The sequence below is a fragment of the Saimiri boliviensis genome, chromosome 3, assembly GCF_048565385.1.
Source record: "Saimiri boliviensis isolate mSaiBol1 chromosome 3, mSaiBol1.pri, whole genome shotgun sequence".
Classification (NCBI taxonomy): Eukaryota; Metazoa; Chordata; class Mammalia; order Primates; family Cebidae; genus Saimiri; species Saimiri boliviensis.
Window position 1 is genome coordinate 36465172 of NC_133451.1, and position 9579 is coordinate 36474750.

Genomic DNA, 9579 nt, shown 5'->3' on the forward strand with positions numbered 1-9579 from the left:
AGGTGTTTGTTTTTTTTTTTTTTTAGGTGCCAGCCTGGACCTAGTCCCAGCAAACCATATGGCTTACAGGTTATCTTTTTACATACTTTTCCAGTAAGTTTTAGGCTTTATCACTGAACTCAGAATGGATTAAACCAAAATTCTTCTTCGATTCAGGGACAGCCTTTTGCCCTCCAAATGCTTTTCTTTACTCACCAAAAAAAGGAAAGAGCGCTGACCTGGGAATACAGGAGATTTGGGTTCTGGTTCTGGTTCTGACTCTGATACTTGGTCTTGGACAATTTCCCAAACATCTGACAGCCAACTCGGAGTCAAGGGCTCCCTGACGGTCCTCCCCAGACGGCAGCTAGAACTTGTCTGCCCAGCCTTCCCCTTCTCCCCTTCACTCACGGTCTGATGACTCCCCGGCTGTTGCCTGGATCCCCAGCTCCTGCTTTGTCTCAGTGCTTCCCTTAATAAAAGCCTTGCATATTTAATCCCATCTTGTCATCTACTTCTCGGAGGACCCAAATTAACAACCTACTTTTCCAAACATATTTTTTCATTATTCAAATTGGTCTCGTTAGAGTCCCTCAATCATGCAGCCATGTCCCTTCGGGCCCAGAATTCATTTTCATCCAACCCTTATTTACCAGTCTGCCCATCTTGTACCACGTACTGTGCTAGGTGCTAATGGTCACAGTGGTGAAGAAGCCAGACATGGTCTCCCGGAATCTACATTCTGGTATAATGTTCTTCTGCCTTTTTCCCTTATCTGTCCTCTTCAAGAGACCCATCCGAGTTCTTCCTAACTCCACTCTACTCAAGCCCAGAATCACGTGGCATCTGCAGAACTTGCCTCGCTCTCATTTTGTGTGTTGCTCTTTTGGTACTTACAATTCTTTACGTTACATTTTGTGTTTGTGTATTACCCGTGCAGCTTGATTTTTAAATGTCTGAGGCTAGGAGCAGCCTTTTGTATTTTTGTGTTCTAAACCAAATTGGTATGCAATAAAAATGATATTTATCATTTATTGAGTGCTTATTATTTTCCAGGCAAAGAGATTTTCAAAATTATGAGAGTAGGTAAGTATATTAACCATGCCCTTTATTTGCTATATTTTGGATGCTTTGACGTCTTGGGTTTTGCTTACCCTGAAGGAACTTCTCCCAGGGTTAGCCAATTCCTAGAGGTAGTAAACAACTTGCTCCCTAGTGTGTTTTTCAAATACAAACCAAAACAGAGCCCACACCCCAACCATCTCCTTTATGGGGCTGTCACACTCCATTATCTATTAATCCTTACAGGAACAAGTATCAGGTAACTACAGACAGTCCCCAAGCCCCAGAGCTTGCTGAAGTTACTCAAATTATCCCATCCTAGGACTGCCCCAACCACCTTACCCATGCATTGCCCACAGTTACTTCCTTTCCCTCTGCCTCCTGGCCGATCCTGAGGCTTCCCTATGTGCCCCATCCCCACCCGATGCTATGGCGTGCCCTCTCTCATGGGAACCTTGAGAAACAAACTATCTTTTCGACGGCAGTCGCGTCATGATCTGTCAGTCTTTTTTTTTTTTTTTGAGACGGAGTTTCGCTCTTGTTGCCCAGGCTGGAGTGCAATGGCGCGATCTCAGCTCACCGCAACCTCCGCCTCCTGGGCTCAGGCAATTCTGCCTCAGCCTCCTGAGTAGCTGGGATTACAGGCACGTGCCACCATGCCCAGCTAATTTTTAGTATTTTTAGTAGAGATGGAGTTTCACCATGTTGACCAGGATGGTCTCGATCTCTTGACCTCGTGATCCACCCACCTCGGCCTCCCAAAGTGCTGGGATTACAGGCTTGAGCCACCGCGCCCAGCCGATCTGTCAGTCTTAACTGTACTTCAAGTTTCCTATCAATGCACTATCATTTAAAGCAGTCAGGAAGTTATCAGATTTTTTTTAAGGGGGAAGTTGCATGGAAAAACAAATAATATTGTTTGATATTTGGAAAAAATAGTCAATTGTTCTAGAGCATCAAATGCAGTAAAATCTGACTTCCTTTTCCTGGGAAGTGAACCATTCGATTCTGAAGTGATTCTCTCCAAGGGTCAGCAGTGGGCGAAATACATCATGAGGAAGGAAAGAGACTTTTGTGTTGGTCTGAAGGGAGCCATACTAGTGAGGATAGGACTAGGATGCTGTAACAAAGGTGTGCTAGTCCAAAGAAATACCTGAGGCTGGATAATTCCTTAAGTAAAAAAGAGGTTTAATTGGCTCACAGTTCTGCAGGCTGTGCAGGAAGTGTGGTGCTGGCATCTGCTCCTGGTGAGGGCCTCAGGAAGCTTTCAAGCATAGCAGAAGGCAACTATGAGCCAGAATGTCACATGGCCAGAGAGGGAGCAAGAGAGGAGGTAGGTGGAGGGCCACACACTTCTTTATTTTTTGAGACGGAGTTTCGCTCTCGTTACCCAGGCCGGAGTGCAATGACGCGATCTCGGCTCACCACAACCTCTGCCTCCTGGGTTCAGGCAATTCTCCTGCCTCAGCCTCCTGAGTAGCTGGGATTACAGGCATGCGCCACCATGCCCAGCTAATTTTTTGTATTTTTAGTAGAGACGGGGTTTCACCATGTTGACCAGGATGGTCTCGATCTCTTGACCTCGTGATCCACCCGCCTCGGCCTCCCAAAGTGCCGGGATTACAGGCGTGGGCCACACTCTTTTAAACAACCAGATCTCATGTGAACTGAATGGGCACTCACCATCACTAATGGGCTGGCACTAAGCCATTCATTAGGGATCCGCCCCCATGACCCCAACACCTCCCACCAGGCCCCACCTCCAATATTGGGGATTATATTTCAACCTGAGATTCAGAGGGGACAAACCTCCAAACTATATCAAAATGGGTCCAATAATTAACCTGGATCTTGAAAAAGCTAGAAGTTCATTGCTTTCCCAACTAACAATGGGAGGTGAGTATCCAAGGTTGTTAGAAGCCGTGTTCCAGACAGTCACCGAGGCCCGTGGGGCCTTCGACTCATCTGCATGATCGAGTTTGGGCCACCATTGGTTCTAGCCAGGTAAGGGGAAAAAGCACAGAGGAGGCACATCCAGTGTCATGGGCAGTCGCTCAGTATGCTCAAAATGGCCCACGTAGTGTTCGCTCACATTCCGTTGATGAGAACTCAGTCCCAGGGCGGCGTGCAACTGCAAGCCCGCTACCATTCAGGTACCATGGAAGGAGAGAAAACTGACCTGGGGGAGAGTGACATGCTGTTAAAACGCCATAGACTGCAAAAGCCTGAGAAATACAGCTTTGCATACATCTTACGAGGTTTTACTATTTTCATTTGACAACTGGGGACACTTGAGGTCGGACTGGTAAAGTAATGAATGAATCCAAGTTCTTAACCTGTAGTTGAAAGTGAAACTGGAATGTGAAGTCAAGACTACAGGATTTTAAAGCAGCTTTTTTTTTTTTTTAACATTTTCTTAAACACTTAGTACTCTACATCCCTTTCTGTTCTTACTAATATTCTTCAGTTTAAACATTTCCTATCTCTTTTAGTTTGAGTCAAGTTTTTCTTTTGTTCTTCTTTTTTCTTCCCAGGCCTAGAATTTACAAAATGTGCCCGTCCGTATTGAGGGCGTCTTCTTTCAGCTCACATCTCCTTTTATTTAACTTCCCTCATGTCCATTTTTCTTCATTTGGTCACTCTTCTTTCACATCTAAGTTATCATAATTCAAACACTGTTTTTCTGATCTATTCAGGTTTTATATCATTATTTGTTTTTATTTCTTCACCTTTCAAATAATTATTCCAATGGAAATATGAATACGTTTGGTCTCAGTTAGCCTATCTTGATTTCAATCAATTAATAAAGTCCATGAAATAATAATTACCTTGTTTCCAAAACATGTTTGCATATGAAATACCAAGCCATTTTATTAAATATACTTGAAGTATTGTATTAACTCTTTTTAAATTCAGTGTACAAAACAAGCTATCGTATAGTAGGGTTGCTGATAATCAAAGTAAGTACCTAGAAACAGCTAAATTCTAAGCCATGACATAATTGTTCCCAAGTAATAAGATAAGAAAGGTAAACTTGAAAGTGTATGAGCCAACATGATAAACAGTAATATAATTTCCTGGCTTTTATTATATAAATTTCAATATACTTGGGCTTTAGTCTGGAAAATATTTATACAAATTAATTATATCAGGTTAACAAAGGGAATATCAATTGGATTTCTAACTTACTAATTTCAAGAGAACATTCCAAATAATGAGAAAAATTATAAATTAATTTTTCTCTTACAAGATCTATGCAGCTACTGTCCTAAAACTTCAGAAGTTTGTGTAGTCGAAAGAAATAAATCAAATACTATTTATTGCCCCAGTAGAGTACATCTTTTCTTGCATCTTTTGTCTGCAGTTCTAATAGTCATGGAATATGAAGGATGCATTTTCTTTAAAAAAAGTCATAAAAAAAACCAAATAGGATTAACGATACTCATCTAAGCATCAATTAGGAAGCAAATGTGGATGAGCTTGATAGCCAGAGGGAGTGTGAAATCCAGCTGTGTTCTACAGAGGAGGCTAACTGCTGTGACAATCAGCCCCAGCACTCCAGCGTTCATTTCCCACTCGTGAAATAGCACAGTGTGAGTATTCCTGGACAGGCAGCCCTCCTGTAAGGCTCTCTTCCAAGCAATGACTCAGGACCCAGGCTCCTTCAGTCTTGTATCTCCACCATCACCTAGGGCATCAAAGTCCTCTGACTTCCAGCTTCACAGATAACAAGAAAACAAGAGTGGAGGATTTGGGAGGAGGGTAGTCAATAGACCACACATCGGGAGGCAACACTGGGAAACTGAGTCTGGTTCTATATCCTGGAAGAAAAGGAAACAGGACAGTAGTCACTGCCATGCCAGCATCTCTCCCCCAACACAATAAAAAGCAACTAATTTTTGAAGGAGCTCCATTTACACCCATTTTTGTAAGGGAGTTAGATGGTTAATTTTGCATCAACTTGACTGGGCTAAGGGATGCCCAGGTAACTGGTGAAACATTATTTCTGTATGTATCTGGAAGAGATTAGAATTTGAACTGGTGACTGAGTAAAGAAGATCACCCTCACCAAAGTGGGTAGACATCATCCAGTCCACTGAGGGCTTGAATTGTATAAAAAGGAAGAAGGGAGAATTCATTCTTTTTGTTTGAGCTGAGACATCCATCTTCTCCTGCCTTCAGACATGGAAGCTCCTGGTTCTCAAGCTTTTGGACTCAGACTATGACTTATACCATCAGCACCCCTGATGCCATAGGGTTTCAGATTCAGAATAAATTACACCTCCAGCTTCCCTGGTTCTCACCGCACTTCTTGGCATCCATAACAGCACGAGTCGATTCTTTTATATACACATAAAATGAGAATTGTTACTCCAGAGGAAGATGATCTTGTGTGGGCCTAATCAGGTGAGCCCATTAAAAGAGGGCCTAGGAGTCAGAGACAAGATTTGAAGCCGAGAGATTTGAAGATTTGAAAGCCCCAGAAGACACTCTCTGTGGGCCTCGAAGCAGCAAAGTTCCAGGTTGTTTTGAGGAATTCAAATCCCTTCACAAATGTACATAAGATCTATGCCATTTATAAATAAAATGTAGCTGTCCAATGTATTTTGTACAGATGGAAGGATCAACAAGTAATTCAATGCTGAACAGTAGCCACATTTCATCCTCTGTATATTTGGTGATGTGTCCATGTGGCAGCTCCACTGTCCCCTGTAGCTGCTTCTTCTTCTTCTTCTTTTTTTTTTTTTGAGAGAGAGAGAGAGAAAGAGAGAGAGAGAGAGAGAGACAGAGAGAGAGAGAAAGAGAGTGAGAGAGAGAGAGAGTGAGAGAGTCTTGCTCTGTCACCCAAACTAGAGCTCACTGCAACCTCCACTTCCTGAGTCCAAGTAGTTCTGGTGCCTTAGCCTCCTGAGTAGCTGGGATTCTAGGTGTGCACAACCACACCCGGCTAATTCTGTATTTTTAATAGAGACAGGGTTTCACCATGTTGGCCAGGATGACCTCGAACTCCTGACCTTAAATGATCCATCTGCCTCAACTATCAACAAATCCCAAAGTGCTGGGATTACAGGCGTAAGCCACCGCGCCCTCTCCCCATCCTCCCCATAGCTTTTCTAAGGGTTTTCACAGCAGCATGGCTACCTAGCAGTAAAGTCCCACCATTAGGATTTTGTGGCTTGCAGCACAGATACCATTCCTTCCGCACAGTATTCTAAAACATGCAGAAGCCATTTAACATGAGATCTTTCGAAACCCCAAAGCCACAGTGATCTTTTAAATTCACAAATCTGATCATGTCACTTACCTGCTTAAAATTACCCAATGACACACCATTGTCTTCATCATGAGGCCCAAGCAATGCCCTGACAATCTAGCCCTGCGTCCCTGTCTGGCTTCATCTCTAGCCCCTCTCCATACACACGCTCTCGAATCTTCCTGCTGTGAACACGTGTTATTATTCCCTCCTTGAGTGCCTCAGCTACTCTGGCCTTCTCCTTCTTCTTCCAACGAACATCTATTTGTCCTTGAGGACTTTACTTCAACTGCCATCTATTTTTGCAGTCATTATTTGTTCCAATTATTTGGCTCTTATATAAGTATCACTTCTTTCCAAATTATTCATTTTCTAAGATTGAGTGGTGAAGGTTTAGATAGTGAGTTTGGGTAGCAAGGGATACTTATATTATCTAGATATATTGGTTCACGAGTTTCAAATAGCAAGTATTAAGTGTATGGACAGTGAGGGCTCTGAGCAGTATGTTAATATAAATAAATACACACACACACACACACACACACACACCCACACACACCCCTAATAAGTTCCTGATACTGAATAGCAAGAATTTAAAAAGTAAAGGCTACCTGATTATAGTTTTATTTCACAACTTACTTTTCACATATACACATGATGTACAAAGGCAGCGTAGTCTATAGGGTTAATGTAATAGGGTCTGCAGCAAGACTGCTCAGGTTGAAATCCCAGCTCTACTGCTTACCAGCCTACCTCTCTTCCTTACTTCCCATAGTTGTAAAATGGAAAAATAATAGGGCCAATTTATTGGCCCTATTTTTTTATATACATATAAAATGAGAATTGTTCCTCCAAAGGAAGATTATCTTGTGTGAGCCTAATCGGGTGAGCCCATTAAAACAGGGCCTAGGAGTCAGAAATAGAACTGAGAGAGATTTGAAGCAGCAGCAGAATAATAATAATAATAATAATAATAATAATGGGGCCAATAATCTATTTTACAACTATGGGAAGTGAGGATGAGAGGATTAAATGCGTTAATACATATACAGCATTTACAATTGTATATGGCTCATGGAAAACACTCCCTAAGTATTAGATATTAGCAGCAGTCATAGTAATTGTTTTGTTATTTACACCTTGGTTTGTTCCAAAAAGAACGTAAGGTAGCATGTGTAAATGTGTGTGTGTGTGTGTGTGTGTGTGTGTGCGCGCGCGCGCGCGCGCACGCATTTTGCTCCTCAATTAGCTTGCATGCTCTTTAGGGGTAGCAGCTGTGGCCTGTAACATCTCGTGCATTTTTATAATGGCTAGCACAGTGCCAAGTATACAGTGAGTGCACAGTAAATATTAGTTCCACCTCCCCCTTTCTCCTTAGAATACACACCACGCTAGTCTCTGTTTTCTCCCACTATGCTGAGCACCATGCTTGGCTCTATGGTATATGTGTGTTGCTTGGCTGGACTGCTGTTGATTGCAGCAGGTTGTCAAGCCCTACAGAAGTGCCTCAACCTTGGGTGTTCACTGACCCGTTCAACAATCCTGTCCACTGTTTTGTCTGCAGACTGAGTGAGCAGTGTTAATAAGCTTTGACAAGACAGAAGAGAACAGGATCATAACAACAACTGAAAATAACCCTCTTGATATGGTTGGGATATCTATTCCCTCCAAATCTCGCGTTGAAATGTGATCCCAGTGATGGAGATGGGGCCTAGTGGGAGGTGTTGGGTCAGGAGGGTGGATCCCTCATGAATGGCTCAGTGCTTTCCCCAAAGTAATGAGTGGTAATAAGTTCAGTTGAGATCTTGTTGTCTAAAAGAGTGCAGCACCTCCCGTCTCTCTCTCTCTCTCTCTCTCTCTCTCTCTCTCTCTCTCTCTCTCTCTCTCCATGTGACACACCTGCTTTCCCTTCACCTTATTCCATGAGTAAAAGCTTCCTGAGGCCTCTCCTGAAGGAAAACAGATACAGATGCCATGCTTCTGCAGCCTGCAAAGCCATGAGACAAATAAACTTCTTTGTTAAAAATGAATCACCCAGTCACCCAGTCTCTGGTATTCCTTTACAGCAACGTAAAATGAACTAACACACTCTCTATTCTTAATGGGGAGAAAAGCTAGCATTGTAGTGAAATAAAATGTTTGTGAAGAAAATCATGACTGATTTCCATTTAAAAGTGTTTTTAACATTTAAAAATATGTGAAGTTGGGCTGAGTGAGGTGGCTCATGCCTATAATCCCAGCATTTTGGGAGCCAAGATGGGCAGATTTCCTGAGGTCAAGAGTTCAAGTACAGCCTGGCCAACATGGCAAAACCCTCTCTCTATTAAAAATACAAAAATTAAACAGGCGTGGTGGCACACAGCTATAATCTCAGCTACTTGAGAGGCTGAGTCAGGAGAATTGTTTGAATCCAGGAGGCAGAGGCTGCAGTGAGCCACGATCAAGCCACTGCACTCTAATCTGGGTGACAGAGCAAGACTGTCTCAAACAAATAAATAAAAATATGTGAAATGTAATGAGCCTGATGATGCTACCAGAAAAGAGAAAACTACCCTGAATAGACCTTCAGTCTACCCTTTCTTAAAATATGTTCCATGGATGCTTAAGGCTGAATTAAAGTCTCATAGAAACCTCATTAGGGCATGTGGGTCTGGGGCAATAGTTGTTTTTCATGACCTTCTTTTGTAATCTCCTAAAGAATGCTGTCCAGCATCTCACTAGGTTCATAAACCTGTTTTCTCCTTTGTTGTATCTCCCATGGCTCCTCCAAGGGAAAAGGAAGCTCTTGCTCAAAGCTTGTGCACTGTGCTAATGTAGTGATATCATTTTTCATCAGGCCGAACTAAACGGAATAAAACAAAACTAAAAACAAGCACTACTGCTTGTACGCTTGTATACTGATATAATCTCTACAGATTTATAGTCTCTGATGGTTACAACATCCCTTATGTATTAGTCTGTTCTCATGCTGCTAATAAAAATATACCCGAAACCGGGTAATTTATAAAGGAAAGAAGTTTATTGACTCACAATTCCGCAGGGCAGGGGAGGCATCAGGAAACTTACAATCATGGCAGAAGGGGAAGCCATGGCAGCAGCAAGGAGAAGTACAGAGCAAAGTCGGGGAAAGGCCCTTATAAAACCATCAGATCTCATGAGAACTCACTCACTCACTATCTTGTGAACAGTATGGAGATAACCAGCCCATGATTCAAGTACCTCCCACCGGGTCCCTCCCACAACACGTGGGCATTATGCAATCTACAGTTCAAGATGAGATTTTG